This window comes from Topomyia yanbarensis, chromosome 3, assembly GCF_030247195.1.
Source record: "Topomyia yanbarensis strain Yona2022 chromosome 3, ASM3024719v1, whole genome shotgun sequence".
NCBI classification, from domain to species: domain Eukaryota; kingdom Metazoa; phylum Arthropoda; class Insecta; order Diptera; family Culicidae; genus Topomyia; species Topomyia yanbarensis.
Window position 1 is genome coordinate 360376793 of NC_080672.1, and position 23533 is coordinate 360400325.

The 23533-nt window shown below is 39.2% G+C and overlaps 1 protein-coding gene across 1 annotated transcript in view; it reads right to left on the reverse strand.

Moving 5' to 3' along the window:
- The window catches only part of LOC131692132 (5-hydroxytryptamine receptor-like), a 589846-nt gene extending 566666 nt beyond the window's left edge, over positions 1–23180 (reverse strand). The window contains exon 1 of the mRNA XM_058979004.1: positions 21697–23180. The gene's annotated coding sequence lies outside the window, so the exon portion shown is untranslated. The remainder of the gene's footprint in view (positions 1–21696) is intronic.
- Between the last annotated feature and the right edge of the window lie 353 nt (positions 23181–23533).

Here is a 23533-nt window from a genome sequence, read left to right on the forward strand (position 1 = left end):
TTGCGTTGTGTAACCACGGTGTACTTCGTAGATTGCTTAGACTGGTCAATCTCATTCCCACAAAGACTACTTGAGGAACAAGGTTTGGGAATAACAATTGTCCCAGTCCAAGCGATAACTAGGCCAGAGAGCCACCATTGCGGGCTACGACCATCTTTACCGTAACTTGGGATATTGGAAAGGAAGTTTTGATGTGGTACTTACTTAACGGAAGGCCCCGACTCAGAGATGTAAGTTATAACGTGAAGCAGCATGTGTTTACTGAAGTTTTCGGTCTAGCCCTGAAATGTGTCGATAGTTTTGATGGATTAAAATTCATTCGCGAATTATGTGGGAAACTCTTTAAAAAAACTAGATTTTAATGTCACTGTGGTCGTGTCTTGTACACAACCATTAAAGTTTTTACTAATTGCCACTGCAAATTTCTATGGTTTCGCAACAATATTTTGAATCGATATATTTAAGAAATCGAAGAAATTCAAAAGAATCAAAAAGTGTGCATTAACCTTACGGACAAAATCGGTCTTATGTTTGAAAAAAATAATTTCATTGTTATCACATAAATTGCAAATATATTAGGAGTATTTTCACACAAAGTCCTGTTATTAGCGAAAAAGTTTAAAAAAGATATCCCAAACGACTGCTTGGCGATTCCGTTGACAATTTAAGGCAAAGAAAAAAAAAGGGAAAAAATATACAGTATTCTATTTCATTACGGTTATGTCTCTGACATAAACCACCCATCGAGAAGTTTTTGGCATATAAAAATCAAACATTTTTAAAAATCAACTTTCATCACATAAAAACGAATTGCTGTTGCCGCTAACGTGAATTAGAATCAATAAGCAATCGCGGCTTACACCACGGGGAAATAATAAAATTGAGCAATAATGGGTCCAGGGAAAAGCACTCACTGCTTTCCCACATGCGTTCCCCGCGCATTGTCCTGACCGACAGCTAATTGAAATAGTCGATCGATGGTCGGGATATGTGTAGTGTGTAGTGGAAGCTGGGGCAAACAAATGACCCGCTAGCCGAGCTGCTACCCCAATAATTCCAACGCCAAAATCTGCACGGACAATTTATTTCACTTCGTACTGAGATTGATGGGCTAGTTAGTGTTGCGCTAACTATTGCTCTCGGTGCGGCACGGTCCGCCTGCTCAGTACTCTGCTATCGGCTAGGCCGGTTCGCTGTGGAATGCGGAACAAACTCTATGATGTTCCTTTACACTCTGTTGCACACACAGTTTTCCGTACCTACCTGCTACGTGGCAGTAACGGTCCATTATAGGATTTAGTTTTCGAGCTGGCCCACTGGACTGGTTTGGGCGCCATGCTGGTTCTCTGCTTTTCGCATCATTTCTGGCGTATTAACATTAAACATGTACGTGTTTGAGTGGAATCCTGGCGTGAAGCACAGCCAGTGGTGCGTAATTGAGCTGAATGTGTTTTTTCGGTGCAAAAATCCATGCTGGGTGGGCTTAACTCGACCGGAACATTAGAGTTTGAAAGGGAACACTTGTACGATTTGATTCGGAAGCTAATGTAGGCTTTCAGGATGCACGCGTTGTGTGAAGCGGCCTCCTCTCTAATTCGGTGGCCTATTGCTACAGCTTGTAAGGCGCTATTCTCCGAAGTCAGTCTCAAAAGTTCAATCATTTTTTCTTAGTGTCAGCAGGGTCGTTGTCCTAGCTCCGTTGTTATCCTGTATGCCATTCATCAACTATGTAGCCTAACGCGGGTGAAGGTCAAATTATGCATCGAAATGTATTTTCCGGGCTTGCTTATTGTGAAATTCACTAACTGTTGGTAAATAAGCTTGTTGTTATTCAAATTACATTACATAAAATGCGTTCGTTATTGCAACACGCAAAAAACACAGTGTCAGTTTAGCATAATTTGACCACCTTTCTGGGAATGGAATTTAAAAATAAACGCTATTTTTATCGTTCTGCAATCTCCACCACCGCAGCAAATTATGGTAGTGATAGCGATAATCTCACATCCATTCCGCGTAATTATAGCTCGCTGAAAGGATACTCATCTAGTAATAATCTTTACGTCATGTTTCAATAATTATCTCAGTTCTGTTTTCGACCAAAAAATCCTGAACCGAATGAGCTTACGTAGGCATTTTGTTCAAATCTTCAGGAAGTACAAGAATGATTAAACATTTAGGGAAGATCTGATGTTGGCAGTCTACGTGACTCGGAAAAACTCTCCATTTCTATTCGAACGTGATGACTGACAAGAGATAAAAGCTGAGGTCACCGGAAAAACTCCCGTTAAAGACTGGAATGATTATTAACTCGGTCGTTTTCCTTTTTTCGATTTTTTCGTTTTTGGGTTTTCGGTTTTCAGTTTTCAGCTCACGGTCTTCGGTTTTCAATTTTCGGTTTTCGGTCTTCAGTTTTCGGTTTTGGTTTTTGGTTTTTGGTTTTTGGTTTTTGGTTTTTGGTTTTTGGTTTTTGGTTTTTGGTTTTTGGTTTTTGGTTTTTGGTTTTTGGTTTTTGGTTTTTGGTTTTTGGTTTTTGGTTTTTGGTTTTTGGTTTTTGGTTTTTGGTTTTTGGTTTTTGGTTTTTGGTTTTTGGTTTTTGGTTTTTGGTTTTTGGTTTTTGGTTTTTGGTTTTTGGTTTTTGGTTTTTGGTTTTTGGTTTTTGGTTTTTGGTTTTTGGTTTTTGGTTTTTGGTTTTTGGTTTTTGGTTTTTGGTTTTTGGTTTTTGGTTTTTGGTTTTTGGTTTTTGGTTTTTGGTTTTTGGTTTTTGGTTTTTGGTTTTTGGTTTTTGGTTTTTGGTTTTTGGTTTTTGGTTTTTGGTTTTTGGTTTTTGGTTTTTGGTTTTTGGTTTTTGGTTTTTGGTTTTTGGTTTTTGGTTTTTGGTTTTTGGTTTTTGGTTTTTGGTTTTTGGTTTTTGGTTTTTGGTTTTTGGTTTTTGGTTTTTGGTTTTTGGTTTTTGGTTTTTGGTTTTTGGTTTTTGGTTTTTGGTTTTTGGTTTTTGGTTTTTGGTTTTTGGTTTTTGGTTTTTGGTTTTTGGTTTTTGGTTTTTGGTTTTTGGTTTTTGGTTTTTGGTTTTTGGTTTTTGGTTTTTGGTTTTTGGTTTTTGGTTTTTGGTTTTTGGTTTTTGGTTTTTGGTTTTTGGTTTTTGGTTTTTGGTTTTTGGTTTTTGGTTTTTGGTTTTTGGTTTTTGGTTTTTGGTTTTTGGTTTTTGGTTTTTGGTTTTTGGTTTTTGGTTTTTGGTTTTTGGTTTTTGGTTTTTGGTTTTTGGTTTTTGGTTTTTGGTTTTTGGTTTTTGGTTTTTGGTTTTTGGTTTTTGGTTTTTGGTTTTTGGTTTTTGGTTTTTGGTTTTTGGTTTTTGGTTTTTGGTTTTTGGTTTTTGGTTTTTGGTTTTTGGTTTTTGGTTTTTGGTTTTTGGTTTTTGGTTTTTGGTTTTTGGTTTTTGGTTTTTGGTTTTTGGTTTTTGGTTTTTGGTTTTTGGTTTTTGGTTTTTGGTTTTTGGTTTTTGGTTTTTGGTTTTTGGTTTTTGGTTTTTGGTTTTTGGTTTTTGGTTTTTGGTTTTTGGTTTTTGGTTTTTGGTTTTTGGTTTTTGGTTTTTGGTTTTTGGTTTTTGGTTTTTGGTTTTTGGTTTTTGGTTTTTGGTTTTTGGTTTTTGGTTTTTGGTTTTTGGTTTTTGGTTTTTGGTTTTTGGTTTTTGGTTTTTGGTTTTTGGTTTTTGGTTTTTGGTTTTTGGTTTTTGGTTTTTGGTTTTTGGTTTTTGGTTTTTGGTTTTTGGTTTTTGGTTTTTGGTTTTTGGTTTTTGGTTTTTGGTTTTTGGTTTTTGGTTTTTGGTTTTTGGTTTTTGGTTTTTGGTTTTTGGTTTTTGGTTTTTGGTTTTTGGTTTTTGGTTTTTGGTTTTTGGTTTTTGGTTTTTGGTTTTTGGTTTTTGGTTTTTGGTTTTTGGTTTTTGGTTTTTGGTTTTTGGTTTTTGGTTTTTGGTTTTTGGTTTTTGGTTTTTGGTTTTTGGTTTTTGGTTTTTGGTTTTTGGTTTTTGGTTTTTGGTTTTTGGTTTTTGGTTTTTGGTTTTTGGTTTTTGGTTTTTGGTTTTTGGTTTTTGGTTTTTGGTTTTTGGTTTTTGGTTTTTGGTTTTTGGTTTTTGGTTTTTGGTTTTTGGTTTTTGGTTTTTGGTTTTTGGTTTTTGGTTTTTGGTTTTTGGTTTTTGGTTTTTGGTTTTTGGTTTTTGGTTTTTGGTTTTTGGTTTTTGGTTTTTGGTTTTTGGTTTTTGGTTTTTGGTTTTTGGTTTTTGGTTTTTGGTTTTTGGTTTTTGGTTTTTGGTTTTTGGTTTTTGGTTTTTGGTTTTTGGTTTTTGGTTTTTGGTTTTTGGTTTTTGGTTTTTGGTTTTTGGTTTTTGGTTTTTGGTTTTTGGTTTTTGGTTTTTGGTTTTTGGTTTTTGGTTTTTGGTTTTTGGTTTTTGGTTTTTGGTTTTTGGTTTTTGGTTTTTGGTTTTTGGTTTTTGGTTTTTGGTTTTTGGTTTTTGGTTTTTGGTTTTTGGTTTTTGGTTTTTGGTTTTTGGTTTTTGGTTTTTGGTTTTTGGTTTTTGGTTTTTGGTTTTTGGTTTTTGGTTTTTGGTTTTTGGTTTTTGGTTTTTGGTTTTTGGTTTTTGGTTTTTGGTTTTTGGTTTTTAGTTTTTGGTTTTTGGTTTTTGGTTTTTGGTTTTTGGTTTTTGGTTTTTGGTTTTTGGTTTTTGGTTTTTGGTTTTTGGTTTTTGGTTTTTGGTTTATGGTTTTTGGTTTTTGGTTTTTGGTTTTTGGTTTTTGGTTTTTGGTTTTTGGTTTTTGGTTTTTGGTTTTTGGTTTTTGGTTTTTGGTTTTTGGTTTTTGGTTTTTGGTTTTTGGTTTTTGGTTTTTGGTTTGTGGTTTTTGGTTTTTGGTTTTTGGTTTTTGGTTTTTGGTTTTTGGTTTTTGGTTTGTGGTTTTTGGTTTTTGGTTTTTGGTTTTTGGTTTTTGGTTTTTGGTTTTTGGTTTTTGGTTTTTGGTTTTTGGTTTACGGTTTTCGGTTTTGGTGGACGGTTTTCCGTTTTTTTGCGTCGGTTTTGGTTGTCGGTTTTCGGTTTTCAGTTTTCCGTTTTTTGGTTTATGGTTTTCGGGTTTCGGTTTTGGTTGTCGGTTTCCGGTTTTCCGTTTTTTGATTTTCGGGTTTCAGTGTTCGGTTTTTTCTCCTTAATGTTTTATATCTTTTCTTTGTTCTATTTTCTTTTTCTCTTTTTTCTTTGCTTTTTTCTATTTTTTTCTTTCTCGATTCTCGATTCTAGATTTTCGATTCTCGATTCTCGATTCTTGATTCTCGATTCTCGATTCTCGATTCTCGATTCTCGATTCTCGATTCTCGATTCTCGATTCTCGATTCTCGATTCTCGATTCTCGATTCTCGATTCTCGATTCTCGATTCTCGATTCTCGATTCTCGATTCTCGATTCTCGATTCTCGATTCTCGATTCTCGATTCTCGATTCTCGATTCTCGATTCTCGATTCTCGATTCTCGATTCTCGATTCTCGATTCTCGACTCTCGACTCTCGACTTCTTGATTCTCGATTCTCGATTCTCGATTCTCGATTCTCGATTCTCGATTCTCGATTCTCGATTCTCGATTCTCGTTTCTCGATTCCCGATTCTCGATTCTCGATTCTCGATTCTAGATTCTCGATTCTCGATTCTCGATTCTCGATTCTCGATTCTCGATTCTCGATTCTCGATTCTCGATTCTCGATTCTCGATTCTCGATTCTCGATTCTCGATTCTCGATTCTCGATTCTCGATTCTCGATTCTCGATTCTCGATTCTCGATTCTCGATTCTCGATTCTCGATTCTCGATTCTCGATTCTCGATTCTCGACTCTCGACTTCTTGATTCTCGATTCTCGATTCTCGATTCTCGTTTCTCGATTCCCGATTCTCGATTCTCGATTCTCGATTCTTGATTCTCGATTCTCGATTCTCGATTCTCGATTCTCGATTCTCGATTCTCGATTCTCGATTCTCGATTCTCGATTCTCGATTCTCGATTCTCGATTCTCGATTCTCGATTCTCGATTCTCGATTCTCGATTCTCGATTCTCGATTCTCGATTCTCGATTCTCGATTCTCGACTCTGGACTCTCGACTTCTTGATTCTCGATTCTCGATTCTCGATTCTCGATTCTCGATTCTCGATTCTCGATTCTCGATTCTCGATTCCCGTTTCTCGATTCCCGATTCTCGATTCTAGATTCTCGATTCTAGATTCTCGATTCTCGATTCTCGATTCTCGATTCTCGATTCTCGATTCTCGATTCTCGATTCTCGATTCTCGATTCTCGATTCTCGATTCTCGATTCTCGATTCTCGATTCTCGATTCTCGATTCTCGATTCTCGATTCTCGATTCTCGATTCTCGATTCTCGATTCTCGATTCTCGATTCTCGATTCTCGATTCTCGATTCTCGATTCTCGATTCTCGATTCTCGACTCTCGACTTCTTGATTCTCGATTCTCGATTCTCGATTCTCGTTTCTCGATTCCCGATTCTCGATTCTCGATTCTCGATTCTCGATTCTCGATTCTAGATTCTCGATTCTCGATTCTCGATTCTCGATTCTCGATTCTCGATTCTCGATTCTCGATTCTCGATTCTCGATTCTCGATTCTCGATTCTCGATTCTCGATTCTCGATTCTCGATTCACGATTCTCGATTCACGATTCACGATTCTCGATTCTCGATTCTCGATTCTCGATTCTCGATTCTCGATTCTCGATTCTCGATTCTCGATTCTTGATTCTTGATTCTCGATTCTCGATTCTCGATTCTCGATTCTCGATTCTCGATTCTCGATTCTCGATTCTCGATTCTCGATTCTCGATTCTCGATTCTCGATTCTCGATTCTCGATTCTCGATTCTCGATTCTCGATTCTCGATTCTCGATTCTCGATTCTCGATTCTCGATTCTCGATTCTCGATTCTCGATTCTCGATTCTCGATTCTCGATTCTCGATTCTCGATTCTCGATTCTCGATTCTCGATTCTCGATTCTCGATTCTCGATTCTCGATTCTCGATTCTCGATTCTCGATTCTCGATTCTCGATTCTCGATTCTCGATTCTCGATTCTCGATTCTCGATTCTCGATTCTCGATTCTCGATTCTCGATTCTCGATTCTCGATTCTCGATTCTCGATTCTCGATTCTCGATTCTCGATTCTCGATTCTCGATTCTCGATTCTCGATTCTCGATTCTCGATTCTCGATTCTCGATTCTCGATTCTCGATTCTCGATTCTCGATTCTCGATTCTCGATTCTCGATTCTCGATTCTCGATTCTCGATTCTCGATTCTCGATTCTCGATTCTCGATTCTCGATTCTCGATTCTCGATTCTCGATTCTTGATTCTTGATTCTCGATTCTCGATTCTCGATTCTCGATTCTCGATTCTCGATTCTCGATTCTCGATTCTCGATTCTCGATTCTCGATTCTCGATTCTCGATTCTCGATTCTCGATTCTCGATTCTCGATTCTCGATTCTCGATTCTCGATTCTCGATTCTCGATTCTCGATTCTCGATTCTCGATTCTCGATTCTCGATTCTCGATTCTCGATTCTCGATTCTCGATTCTCGATTCTCGATTCTCGATTCTCGATTCTCGATTCTCGATTCTCGATTCTCGATTCTCGATTCTCGATTCTCGATTCTCGATTCTCGATTCTCGATTCTCGATTCTCGATTCTCGATTCTCGATTCTCGATTCTCGATTCTCGATTCTCGATTCTCGATTCTCGATTCTCGATTCTCGATTCTCGATTCTCGATTCTCGATTCTCGATTCTCGATTCTCGATTCTCGATTCTCGATTCTCGATTCTCGATTCTCGATTCTCGATTCTCGATTCTCGATTCTCGATTCTCGATTCTCGATTCTCGATTCTCGATTCTCGATTCTCGATTCTCGATTCTCGATTCTCGATTCTCGATTCTCGATTCTCGATTCTCGATTCTCGATTCTCGATTCTCGATTCTCGATTCTCGATTCTCGATTCTCGATTCTCGATTCTCGATTCTCGATTCTCGATTCTCGATTCTCGATTCTCGATTCTCGATTCTCGATTCTCGATTCTCGATTCTCGATTCTCGATTCTCGATTCTCGATTCTCGATTCTCGATTCTCGATTCTCGATTCTCGATTCTCGATTCTCGATTCTCGATTCTCGATTCTCGATTCTCGATTCTCGATTCTCGATTCTCGATTCTCGATTCTCGATTCTCGATTCTCGATTCTCGATTCTCGATTCTCGATTCTCGATTCTCGATTCTCGATTCTCGATTCTCGATTCTCGATTCTCGATTCTCGATTCTCGATTCTCGATTCTCGATTCTCGATTCTCGATTCTCGATTCTCGATTCTCGATTCTCGATTCTCGATTCTCGATTCTCGATTCTCGATTCTCGATTCTCGATTCTCGATTCTCGATTCTCGATTCTCGATTCTCGATTCTCGATTCTCGATTCTCGATTCTCGATTCTCGATTCTCGATTCTCGATTCTCGATTCTCGATTCTCGATTCTCGATTCTCGATTCTCGATTCTCGATTCTCGATTCTCGATTCTCGATTCTCGATTCTCGATTCTCGATTCTCGATTCTCGATTCTCGATTCTCGATTCTCGATTCTCGATTCTCGATTCTCGATTCTCGATTCTCGATTCTCGATTCTCGATTCTCGATTCTCGATTCTCGATTCTCGATTCTCGATTCTCGATTCTCGATTCTCGATTCTCGATTCTCGATTCTCGATTCTCGATTCTCGATTCTCGATTCTCGATTCTCGATTCTCGATTCTCGATTCTCGATTCTCGATTCTCGATTCTCGATTCTCGATTCTCGATTCTCGATTCTCGATTCTCGATTCTCGATTCTCGATTCTCGATTCTCGATTCTCGATTCTCGATTCTCGATTCTCGATTCTCGATTCTCGATTCTCGATTCTCGATTCTCGATTCTCGATTCTCGATTCTCGATTCTCGATTCTCGATTCTCGATTCTCGATTCTCGATTCTCGATTCTCGATTCTCGATTCTCGATTCTCGATTCTCGATTCTCGATTCTCGATTCTCGATTCTCGATTCTCGATTCTCGATTCTCGATTCTCGATTCTCGATTCTCGATTCTCGATTCTCGATTCTCGATTCTCGATTCTCGATTCTCGATTCTCGATTCTCGATTCTCGATTCTCGATTCTCGATTCTCGATTCTCGATTCTCGATTCTCGATTCTCGATTCTCGATTCTCGATTCTCGATTCTCGATTCTCGATTCTCGATTCTCGATTCTCGATTCTCGATTCTCGATTCTCGATTCTCGATTCTCGATTCTCGATTCTCGATTCTCGATTCTCGATTCTCGATTCTCGATTCTCGATTCTCGATTCTCGATTCTCGATTCTCGATTCTCGATTCTCGATTCTCGATTCTCGATTCTCGATTCTCGATTCTCGATTCTCGATTCTCGATTCTCGATTCTCGATTCTCGATTCTCGATTCTCGATTCTCGATTCTCGATTCTCGATTCTCGATTCTCGATTCTCGATTCTCGATTCTCGATTCTCGATTCTCGATTCTCGATTCTCGATTCTCGATTCTCGATTCTCGATTCTCGATTCTCGATTCTCGATTCTCGATTCTCGATTCTCGATTCTCGATTCTCGATTCTCGATTCTCGATTCTCGATTCTCGATTCTCGATTCTCGATTCTCGATTCTCGATTCTCGATTCTCGATTCTCGATTCTCGATTCTCGATTCTCGATTCTCGATTCTCGATTCTCGATTCTCGATTCTCGATTCTCGATTCTCGATTCTCGATTCTCGATTCTCGATTCTCGATTCTCGATTCTCGATTCTCGATTCTCGATTCTCGATTCTCGATTCTCGATTCTCGATTCTCGATTCTCGATTCTCGATTCTCGATTCTCGATTCTCGATTCTCGATTCTCGATTCTCGATTCTCGATTCTCGATTCTCGATTCTCGATTCTCGATTCTCGATTCTCGATTCTCGATTCTCGATTCTCGATTCTCGATTTATGATTCTTGATTCATGATTCATGATTCATGATTCATGATTCATGATTCATGATTCATGATTCCTCGTTCTTCGTTCTCTTCGTTCTCTTCGTTCTTTTCGTTCTGTTCGCTCTCTTCGTTCTCTTCGTTCTTTGACTTCTAAGTATCTTGGACAACACTACTTATTTTAGATTTCTAGAAGAACTAGAAGAGTTTCCAGTACTGGGTGTAAAGGGTTTTTGGCAGTTAGTCTGGAGGGGGATGATTCCTCGGAATAATGGATTGACGCAAACTGAATAATTTCTCCTAAATTAGTCCAAATCCTAGAACGTCGTTGGCACGTTGAAACTTTTTCTCGGATACTTCCCGTGGAATGACCCAACAGCATCATTGTTTAACTCTCTTCAAACTCAATTATGCTTATGCTAGTTAATGCAAAGAGGCCAGATAACGAGTTCCAGGGCAAAACAACTCCAAACGACACAAAACTTTGCACCCCAACAATAACCAAAACACAATTCCATTATGTATTCCGAAAAGACAGAATCCTAATTAGCAGCAACAGCATACCCCGAATCGAGAGCATAGCTCACAACTCAGACGAAAAAAAAAACGAAAACTTCCAACAATTATTACTCTAATGGTTCCGTACGACAGGAAACATAAAAGAAGCGAACACGTCCGCCTTGTCGTTTCGCTACAAAATGTCACTTTTTATTATTGAAACAGGTCGCTGTTTACTTCTACGTGTGTGTGTGTGTGTGCGAGGTAGGGGAGCTGGTGTGGGGTGGTCTGAAGGGCTAGCGTGTTGACGTCGAACGAACATATTTCGCTTTTTTACTGGGGGTTCCTGGACTTACGCTTAGAACAGCTTTCGCTCGGAGGCAAAGCTGCTGTCGCTGTTGGAAGCAAAGGAAAACTTATAAAAGTAATCCTTTGCGCTTATTTGTAAATCTCGCCAGGTTTCCGGGATGTTTTTGTAGCTTTTTATTAATTAAGTTATTTTTGTGAACTCCAAAACAAATCGTTCGACGATTTTGTGGCTAGTCCTCTTTAACCAATCCTTTTTTAATTAAGTTAATTTAATTATCCAATCAAGATCCGAGTGCATCAATAGGCATATTAAAACAAAAATACAGCATCGAAATTGGTATTCAAACGACTTCAAGTTTCATACTAACAGGAATCGAATCGCAATTTTCATTGTTTATGACGTTCATCCAGAACGTCCTTTCACTGTACCGGGCGGAATCAGATGGTAGCTCCGTTCCTTCAAGTCGTAAAAATACACACAATATTTGATTTCAGCTTCGCCTTTGATCCCTCCGCCCGTATATGAACACTACAGTTCGCCTATAAAGATTGGCTGGAATGGCTTTGTTTTTAGGGTTGAAATTAAGCTGAACAAAGTTTCTCACATTGCAGATTCTGTCGGCAACTATAGTTATTTAGTGCCGGGTTTTGCAAGTGGTCAGGTAGCGGTACCTTGAGGAAGGTTGGGTTGAATGGATTTAGCCATTGGGAATCACGTCTGCTTTAAGAAGTCGTATAGTTTTTGAATGGGAAGCGCGCTTCCGAACGTTTGGTGTTTATTCTTAAAGATGAGAAACTCTTTCCGCATTTTTAAATGCTTGTTTTCAGCTGTAGGGAATTGAGTCGGTTAATGTTTTGATTCAATTTGTTTTTAAATTGGATTTATGGAAGCGCTTGCTACTTTACTGTTTACAAGGTACGATGTGTCTCCATTAAAGATACATGATGTCGAACAATATATGTAGCTGTAGTTGATTAAAAATAAACACATGATGCAAACTGAAAATGAATTTCAACTTTTTGTGATTGCTCCCCGAAGTTCTACTCCGTTTGGTTTTTATGGATATTACATTGGAATGGCTATGAAATTGAAAGAAAATAGGTACTCTAGTGCGAATCAGTTGTAATCCGAGAACCGTACATCAATTTTTCTATGTAATATTTACTTCCATAATGGACGGCGCCGGTGGTAGAGTGATAAGCGTGACCGTCACTTACCCCATCAGGTCTGGATTCAATTCCAGCCGAGGAAGTTAAGATTTTCTGAGGTGAAAAATCTGTGGCCACGTCTTCCTTCGGAAGGGAAGTAAAGCCCGGTACATGTACACTAATAAAAATATAGTTGAATAAAAAAATCAGCTCAATCATAACCTATTCATATAATTGACATTCTCCTGTAATACTGTATGCAAAAGTATAATATGTGATTTAAATTTAAATGGGTGATTTTATCAATTGCATAAAAGTTCGAAAATTTAGAAAATAAATCTTCTTCAGTTCTTCTGAGATTTTTTTTCGGTAAAAATTCGGTTGCACATGTCCAATTTCTTTTTTTTTGTATTAAAGAAATTTATGTTCAGATAATACTACGCAACTTTCTAGAATATTCGATTAATGTATACTGATCCGCCTTTGAGTTACGATGATGGAATCAAGTCTCCCCGGGGATCGAGTCTCCTCAGTCTCCCCTAATAAACATTTGGCAGAAATGCTTGCATCATAGGAAGCGATCCCGTCGCAGTGACACTGTCTATAAATGCATATCAGTCCCGTAATGAAAAACTGCAAACCAAGAAATACGCTACTCAACATCGTCTAATTAGACACCCAGTTGGTGCTAGATACTGACGAGATGAATTCGAAACACAAAAATCAAAATTAATTTAAGCTATTCAAGATATACATTTGTAATGAGCCTTCCGGGGGGAGAAGCGGTAGTTGGCAAACATGTTTTGGAGCACGCAAAACGGCCGATCAATACAATTTTTTCGAAAGAAGGCAAACGAAGCATTCCGCGCATTTCATGCGGAAAACAATTTATCTCGGTTAGAAGATGGCTACGCCTACCGATATTGAAACAATAACGCTTTAGCTTACGCGAATCGTATTAAGGGGAAAATGCTGATATTCTAACACAGTTTCTGTAAAAAGCGTTATCCGACTTAATGAGCCCACTCTCGCCAGGGAAAATATCACCAAACACAAATCACCGAAGCAGGAGCTATAGAATTACACGTATAACATTTTTCAAGGCCATCTAAGACTGTGTTGAAAATAAGCTATTCACATACATTTGTGTTGAACGTGTTTGTGACGGTTGACTGTAACTTTGTATTTATTTGCTTTTTTGTACAGTTTTAATTCTCCGTTTCCAAAATAACGTGCGTTGAAAATGAAGTGAAAATTAAAGTTTTGGATAGGTCACTTTATTAGAAAGATTTAGTCGAAAAGTGCTGGTATGGCAAGCAATGTGTTCCTGCGAACTTGATTCTACCAATAAAAATGTCTCACTGCACTATCTAGGACTACGTATCAATCTTAAATCTAAAATCTATTCATGTCACGTTATTTGCGTCACGATTTCGAACGCCCATTACTGTGTTAATTATTGATTGATTTTAGTGGTTTTATCTCCAAACAATCCGCAAAATCCTAAAATCAATTCGGAGCAACTAAGTGACTCAATCAAACGTTGTGAAGCCATAAATATAAGTCACTCTTTCCTTTTTTTGCAGTGCCACTCGTTCTCTGCTAGTCGGGCGAGCTAGTGGTGGCTGTAGTTTTGCTTCTCTTGTGGCAGTTGTCAATGCTAGCAGTATTGTTAAGGAATATGCCGTGGTGAGTAGTCTATATTCCAATATCCCTGAAAGACTTCAGATTTAAAGGATATTTTTTATTTTTTATATATACGAACTGGAGGTGCACGTATTTCCCTTCGATAACGCAAGGTCATTCGTGAATTGGGAGGACCAGTAAAAGTAATGTTACCATGAAGCTTACTGTTTATTCATTTAGGTATAGGTAATCACATGAGAAGTTTTGCTGACTTGACAAGGCAGTTTCGATTAAAAGTCGTTGGGAATGACGTCAGGCTAACTATTTCCTCAGACAATGGAAAATTGAGTTCAATCAGCACATCAGTCGGATCAAGTTTAACAAAGCTTTGTTCAATTTTGAAAAATGTATGACTTTTATAAAAAATGCGGGAACTAAGCTTACGAAAATCTTTCGAAAAAAATTTTCCAGCCTTTTTTCGGGCAAAGCCATCAATATAGAGCGCCAATAGAACACTATTTTCAATGCAAAAAAATTTAGTTGTTTTTTTTTCGTGCAGGAGGGCAAGATACCTAATCGTCTAGCTAGCCCAAAGACTGGTGATAGTTACTGATGAGGAGAACCCGAAACACTAAAGACCCTTTTTTATATATTTTATGTGTTTATTTGGAGAGCAGGGAGTTGCATTTTATTTTAACTCTCCAGCAGGCATAAATCCTCCACTTCTGTTATATTAAGATAACAGACATCCAAATGATACATATCGACACCTGTAACTACAATTAAAACTAATAGCATAATTTTAATAACTAGGAACTAGCACCAGACTACAACTAACAAGATAATGATCTTAGAAACGATTTGTTGACAGCATTACGGGACAAATGTAAGTCGAAAATATTGGAACAGCGATTAAAATGACGACACATACTGCCGAAAAGTCCGTCATAACCATAATTTGTTATGGCTACCGGGATGCTGAAAAGAAGACTACGGCGGCGAATGCTGATGTGCAAAATGTGTAGAAGTTCGGAGCAGTAGATCGGCAATGAAAACGACCATCGAAACATCCCGGCGTACAGACAGAAGATCGAGGTCAATAAGCTTACAGCGATCTATGTAGCTCGACAGGTTCAGTGGGTCCCTCCATGGGAGTCGACGAAGTGCGAAACAAACAAATTTGCGCTGAATAGCTTCAATGCGTTGAATATCATTTTGGTAATAAGGTGCCCAGACTGCATTGCCATATTCGCGTGTAGAGTGCTTTTAAACAATATTTGTTGGTAAAGTTCTTAGTGACTCTAAAAATGAATCCTAACAGCTTAGAGGCTATAGAAATAGCGTACTCAATGTGGTGCATGAATTTTAGTTTTAATTTAGATTCCCAAATCTTTAACGGATGATTCCAGTTTGAGAACTTTCGGGTGTTTGAGAGTACAAGATATAACCGAACACTTGGAGGCAATAAACATCAATCTATTGGAATATCACCAATTGGTGAATACATCTAACTGGAACCGCAAGAATTCAGCGTCTTTGGCATTCCGATAAGCTGACATAAGTTGAAGTCGTCAGCAAACGATAGTTTCATGCATTTCAGTAAATAGTTTAGGTCGTTTAAATAGAGCAAAAATATGAAAGGTCCGAGATGACTGCCCTGAGGAACTCCCGAGCAAGCGGCAAATGGTGATGTCATGGTCTCCAATTTCCACTGCCATTTCACGTTCGATTAGGTACGAGCAAAGCCAGCCCAGAAAAGAGCCATTGAATCCAAGTCTACTTAATTTTGAAACAGTGATTAATTTTGTCAAATACCGCGGAGAAGTCGGTGGACATTGCGTCTACCTGTCGTCTTGCTTGCGAACATTGACTGATGAAAGGTGTGTAAGACACTAAGTTTGTAGTAGTTGACTGTTTAGGCATGAAGCCATGTTGGGTGGCCCAATCATGTAGGTCATGAAACTTTCCTGTGAAATGTTTCAAAAATTTGGAGAATTGTGCATGGAATCATGTTTGTTCCATGCACTATTTTATGAAATGTCTTATATGTTCAGCTGCTAGCGACTAGTAATATAAGAAAAATATTAGGACCTTGAACATCGATATTCATTTGTTAAGCTTCAGTGTGATGTCTGGACAAGAAACGTAAACTGCACTGAGCACCAAGATACATGATAGAGTAACAAATCATGTTCGTGATATAGTTCATGAATAAGATACCGCGAATCAGTCACACTTTTATGTTCCAATTATTATTGTCACGTTACTCCAAGTAAAAAATCCCATAGTCCCCTGCCAAAAAATAACATCTCGCGATAAGGCGAAGTGAAATTACGAATTTCATGATAAAATTGTTGGTATGAGTCAAATCACTTCAGGTCTCAAATTCGAAAGTCAAATTAGAAAGTAACCTCAAGAATAAAATATCACGATAACGTGCATGTAAATTACGAGAATTGTGAGTATGATCATGAAATCATTAACATAACCCAAGCAGCACCGCTTGTTGACTAGCAGTTTCTACAACAAAATTCGTTGAAAAGAAGCGTACATAAACCATTATTCAACTGATTTAGCAACTAAAAAAGCGCACCAGCAAAAGTTTATGGTAATGCAACCAACCGCAGCCATTACATGTTGCAAGTGTTGCTTGGGAAATCACACTACTCTTGACAAAAATATCAATAATCGCTGATAAGACCCTGAAATCATAAATAATAAATCATTCTATTCGTGAATAAAATATTACGATAACGTGAATAAAAATTACGAAAATCGTGACTACGATCGTGAAATCATGTACGTAAATCACATTGCTCGTGGTTTAAATTTCAAAAATTATGGTTATGATCCTGAAATCATGAACATGAATCACTTTACTCATTATATTACGATGACGTGAATGGAAACAATGAAAATATCGACTAAGATCCTGAAATCATGAACATAAATCACGCTATTCTGACAGAAAAATCTGACAGTAAACTCATGACATGCAACGGGAAATAGTGAACCAGAATCATAACAAAAGCTAAACATGTCCAGGAAACAACCACAGTAACTCAAAGAAACATTGCAATGTAACGACATGTATATATTCGGGGTGAATTAGTTTTTTGGAAAAACAAAATGTTTCACGAATACTAGGTTTATTAATCATAATTTCGAAGACTTTATCACGGTTTTCGTAAATCGTTAAGTTCATGAAATCGTTTTATTTTTTTTTTCATTACTTTATTAACGGATTTTTTTCCGTGCATAAGTAAACTTTTTTTAAGTAATCCAACTGATGGATGTTAAACGAGATTCGTCATCGAATTTTAAAATCATAGGCATTGTAACTCGGTCAGACCATATAATATCTTTTTTCGGATCAAAAGCAACCCTTACACGTTCAATATTTTTGACAATATTAGAGAGTATTGTACGTGTAAGATTTCGATAAAAAAACTAATACAGAAATATAACTTAGGCCGTATAATCTCCAAATTGTAACGTTTAGTCTAAAGTAAGCAAATGATGTTACTAGCTACAGGTCCTTTGTGATGAACCACCGCCTCTACATACCCGCACACAAAGTTGAGATCAATGGTGTGACCACCGATTCGAGTTTGTCTTAAGTGTATCTACTGAAGTACGGTGTCGGCAGTTTCAGTGACCCATTGTTCCAGTAGAGGATGATTTTAGGCGGTAAATTTTAGATGAAATAGAGAGCTTCCAGAGCAACTTTAAGGCGGTAGGTTGCTTTACTGCCCATAACAACATAACTGTCTGATAAAGTTTGCAATATTGTTCGCTGTTTTTTCAATGTGAAGTCTGTGCAGAAGAATATGTTCCCAAGTAACAATAAAAGTTTTATAGCACGCTACAAGTGCAATCAAAGCTTTATGATTGGCTATAATACTACCATAAAACTATGTTACTAGGGTTGTGTCGTGCAACTTAAACAGGTTCGTCATTTTTGCCTTTCTCATATAAAGAAAGGCTATGCAACCACTGAAAAAATCGACTTTTCACCCGAGGCCCGGAGGCCCGAGTGTCATTTACCATTCGATTAAGTTCGTCGAGATCGGCAAATGTATGTATGTGTGTGTATGTGTTTGTGTCATTTAAATTCACACAATTTTCTCAGAGATGGCTAAACCGATTTTCACAAACTTAGTTTCATCTGAAAGCTATAACGCTCCCATAAGCTGATATTGAATTTTTAGTTGATCCGACTTCCGATTCCGGAGTTACGGGTTGAAAAGTGCGGTCACACAGCAAATTCCCATATAAACTGGCACAACCATGATGTCCAAATGACGTAAAACATATTAAGATGGGTTTTACATAACTCTAGTTTGCAGGTCTGGATCACTAATGATAAATCAAAGAAGCTTTGACCACATTGGCCAACTATGACGGTTCAGGATGCCTCTGGGGAACTCGCCAAGTTCCTAAGCTAATATCACACCCATATTACCCAGCGAATTCTCTACCGATTTTTACAAACTTCATTTCAAATGAAAGATACAGTAATGCCGTTGACTGCTGCTGAATTTCATTCGGCTCTGACTCTTGGTTCCGGAGTTACAGGTTGGTTAGTAAGGTTACACTGGAATTTCCCATATAAATCGGTACAATCGTAACACCGCAGAGGCTAAAAACTATTGAAATGGTCACAAATTACTACGATTCGCAAGTCTAGATCACTGATTGTCAATCAAAAATTCTTTGGATATATTGTCCAGTATCGCCGATTCCGGGCATATTCCGCAATTTAAGTCACATCGGTTCTTCGGTGATGACTGGACCGATGTTCTCAAACCAAGTCTCAAATGAAAGGCTACATTTGCGATTGAGTATTGTGTCGTAACACGCCCCCCCCCTTCTCAACCTTGCCATCACACCTCGCTCCTTCATCACTCCTCTCCCTTTAGACCATCCTCACATTCGCATTTCCTTCATGAACTCCGTATACCGAAATAAGATGAAGGATTTCTGACACATCCTCCACTCCCACGCTACTAAACCCCACCCCGCTCCACTTCCAAACCCATTCCACCAGTATAATCACATGAAGATAACATTGAACTCATGTTGATTAAGTTAATTAAATATTAGGGGAGCCCGGGGCTAGTTGGTGTTGGTTGGGGTAAGTTGGCGGAATCCCTTTGTCTTTGTTTCTATTAGACAGACAGCGCTGCCTCTCATTATGTACCTCAAGTTATGTGAAACCCATTACCCAATGTGTTTTTGTTGCATTTTGTTTTGTAAAAGTTGTGGGCGATATTGTTTTTTCGAGCATGCCAAGTAAATTTTTTAAATTTTAAACACTTTGTCTTATTTATGGTGATTTTAAATCTATTTCCCAATAGATTTTATTTTTCGATAGCGCGTAAAAAGAGCTTTAAGCATTCGTATAGATATTAAATCTATCCATGAATTAAAGCTTTTTTTAAATAGTTTTGTTGTAAAATATGCGGTTGAAGTAAGATGGTGGTGACGCACGCGGGGTAAGTTAGCGCTACTATTTGTAGTGCAAATATAGCCATCAAATATTTTTATTTTTGACGAGATAATCCAAAGTAAAACTTTGTGTATCTGGTCAATGCAGGGGATATTTACTTCGGCCAATCGCCTGAAGAATTTCAAAAATATGCTTTTCAATATGGAATACGCGTCAAAGTAAAATGCACAGTAGCGGTTTTCCCTAAAAACCTGGCCAAAAGTCGAAAATGGTTTCGATTGATCTGCAATGATGCATACCATGGTTTTTTGGGGCGCAGATTACGATTTTGATGTCAGATTTTCAAAATTCAAAATGGCGCATGCAACATGGCCGACATTTTAATCTAAATATAAATAAATTTTCACGAATGAAGATTTAATGGTTCCATTCGAAACTGCCTCCTTACTTCACGTTTCACTTGCTTTATTACATGGAAATTGAAACGAGAATTCCCTTTGCTACCTCTGAGAAGACATGTGTACGTTTTGGTGACTCAGCTTCTTCTTGAGTTGGTATTTTATCGTCTTACTGGAAATCCTTTCCAAAAAAAAACAAAATAGCGAATCATCAATAACTATCGTGGAATAACTTCATTGAGCGCTCTCTCGAGTTGGTGTCCATGAAGCCCATTTAGGATCAATACCGGTACCTCATCAGTACCCCTTTGCATCTTGATCGGATCGGAAGCTAAAATCGCTCTGCTTGATAACTGTGTAGTGAATCAAATGTGCGTTTCTACATTCATACAGTCTTCTGTCTACTTGTACCTTGCCAGCGATATAAGCAAGCAAAACAATCGAAAATAACAGTCGAAACTCCAAGTATTCCCAGCGGTGTTCATGTTGTGAAAATGCCTTCAATTGGATCAATTAAAAAAAAGAAAGCTCTCATATCCACTGGACACCATGTTACATGGCGACATGACTGAGGACTCTAGTGATATGGGGTAACTTAATCCCTGTCAGAATGTGAATTGTATACCAAAAACTAACTATCAGAATGAAGGTCCGCGTCACCATCCAAGAACGCACGTGTATATAGGAAATACCACACGGTTACAAAATCCAGTCTCGTACACGAGAAGTCGCATGAACGCGAGCACACGTGACAAACATGTTAACGTACGAACGCTTAAGCCCTTTGCGATTAAAAACGCACACCTACGTTCGCGTTCGCGCAAAGTTAATAACACCCCGGTAATAAGGAGAACGTTTTAGCACTCATGATGTTTCAAACGCTGTCTCAAACACGAACCTACAAACGTCTGTTTTCGCGCGCTCATTAATCGGTCACGTCCGAAAACCATCACTCTCTGTCCTAATAGCTTAAATCCATACATTCAGTAGGACTAATAAAAAAAATAAAGCACATAGCCACTAGACAACACGTTTTTAATGGCGACATCACCGGGCACTCTAGTGATATGGAAGATCTCACACTCTTTTAGCATCTTAGCAGTACATCAAAAAATAAAGTACTTGATTCACGGTCCGCGCTCGATTATCCAAGAACACACGCGAATATGCGAAAGGCACACGGTTATAAAATAGAATTCATACACGCAAAGTTACATACACGTTAGCACACGCGACATACAAACGCACGCGCGATCGAGTACGTTGACGTACAAATGCTCGAGCTCTTTGCGATGATACACGCGATCGCGAGTCCCTACGCCCGCACATACCTGAACCGTACAATGAATATCACATTCAGAATCACGGCCCGCTACAATTGGCCTAATGCAGTGTTTTAGTGGGCGACATTGCCTGTCTCGTCTGCAAATTCTAGTATTTGATTCTGACGGGGAGCCCTTCCGAGAACCTAGCTGTACAGCTCCAGTAGGACAACTCTCGAAAAAAATATATCCGCCGGTTTTCATATAAAATAAAGAAATTTGGAATCAACGCTAGGTTTTGCAGCTGCTTCGATCCTAGCTCTCAGATCGTGAGATAATGGTTATCATTGGAGATTGCCAGATATAGTGCAGATAAGCTACCTGGGACCGTTGATGTTTCTGCTTTCCTTCAATGGCGTGTATTTAGTGCTGAAAACTCTTCGTGGACCAGCACAGACGATCTTAAAATATTTCATATCATCCGCTCATTTCAGGATTGCCGAGTTCTTCAACAACAACAGGAAAGTTTCGCTGATGGTGGTGTAGCAAGAACTGCACGGTTTTAAATCCGAAAAAGTGCTCGGTGGTGGAATTCTTTTAAAAAAATTTCTGGCGGAGGTCTTCCACGTACCCCTAGAACTTTTTTACTGCCGAAGCCCTGCCTGTCAGACCCCAGAACTTTTTAACTGCCGAGAACCTTTGGGGAAGGAACAGCGGATGGAGAGGAAACGGGGAGAGGCAGGCCCCCTGCGATTGTCCTGGTTTTTTTACTCGCCTGATATGGTCACCCTACAGTAACATGGTATTCAAAAGAGTCAGTTAATCTCTGCGCTTTAAATTTCGAAATGTTGATGTGATATGATTCATAATCTTAATTAAAGCCTTAAGATAGTTTTTCAAACTCTCAATCGTTCAATAAAATTACATATTATTTACCTTTCGGAGAATCCTACCGCACCCAAACAGAACGATTTTCCTGCTGAGCCCTCAAATCCGTTTAATTTGCCACGCGAAAACAAAATCCGGCACTTACACCGATCCTCGCGATGGACGATCTCCAGCAACACAGTAGCGGAAAAATCACTCGCGCACAATTTCCGGCCCAAAAAAAAGCGCGGCAAAACAACACTACAAGTCCACTTCTCGTATGCTCGACGTTGCCTGTTTTCTTGCAGACTGGAACCGCCACGACTGTACGCCTGGCTCTCGTAAAGTTTTTGTCTCAATGGCAATGCTTGTCTCGTTAAACCACTTTCACTCTCCGTTTGTCGTAACACGGCAACTTTTTTTTGCGGTTGTTTTTCTTAATATTCGCTGCTTCTTTTACAACAATAAACACTCAATCTGCTTATTCTGGAACCGTATTGCTCGCGTGCTCAAAATTAGATTGTGTTGAAGCTTAAATTTTACGGAACCCTCAAGTCACAGGTGACGCTGAAATATCACTCACTTTGATAAATTTATTTTCGAAAATATTCTCTCATCCACCTATGTGTGTCACATTCGCAAAACTTTTACCACGGAATCATTACGAAAGTGCACTTTCTAATTATTTCACAACGTTTCATCCTCCAGCCGTCCGTCTGTACTTTTCCCCGAGCACCCCTTTTAAAGTTGATTCTGTCCCCCATCAACGCCAGAATCGGATCTTGAAGCGACAGCACAATGCAAACTCGTCACATCATCACTTATACACTAGTGTAGCCACTTGGGAGCAAACTGGCGACAGATGGGGTACGGTGGTCCCTTTTCGCATCATACGACCACCATCGTAGCTACTGTTATGTGGCATGCCTGTGGGTAGCTTTTTGTGTCTAGCGAGACTCCGTGTCATCACACACCATTTCCCGCGATGTCAGCGTCGCACGATACGGATCCTAGTACCGGATCCTTAGCTCTAGGAACATCTTTATAGCAGTAAAGTAAAGATGACTCCTGCCTCACCCAACGCACCGAGAGGACGAAATGAAAAAAAAAACACAACAACAAAAACAACCCCACACAGCACACGCCCGTCCCTAATGATATAACGCAAAACACTCGCTTTTGATGGTGTTTTGATTGGTCTGTATCCTACGGTACACGGAGTATACTTTCAGGCGAAAGTGTCGTCTCCCACCAACGAGCATTTAATAACAGCGATGTCCCGTTTCCTTCGATTGTAGTCTTACGGCCCGTATCCGAAAAAAAAACCCGTAATCAGCCCAAGGTCCCGAAATCACAACACTATCTCAGTTCACTTTCTTATCATTCTTTTTTTCGCCCATCCCCCAACGGATCCCACATATCCCGAGGGAAGTGGGCTACTCCTGAAGCTGATCCAAACACTCAGCACACCACACCGGACAAGGAACACTCTGAAAAAAACGAAACCCGACACGGTTCTGCTTCAGCTTCCGGCAGCACGTTGCGAACGCATCGGAAGCAACACCCTTACTGACGAAACTTTGCCTGAGCTGGTCCGTGTTCGCCAGTCGGGATGAAAAGTGTGCCGCTCCAGCTGGGTACGATGTACATACCTCTACATCACATCTACTGGAACGAATGAGCCGCTCGCAAAGCTGAAAGTAACAACAACAACAACAAAACACGCGTTCTGAACGAATCTCGCTGGAAGCAGCGTGTCTTATCGTTCGTTACGTTTGCTACCAACAACACGGCAACGCGTGAGAGCGGAGCGAAGATTGCTCTCTGCTACCAATATCAACGACGCACGGTATCACAGCTGGCGGAGTAAAGTTTTCCCGAGAGAGCCAAGTGAGAGGAAAACTCG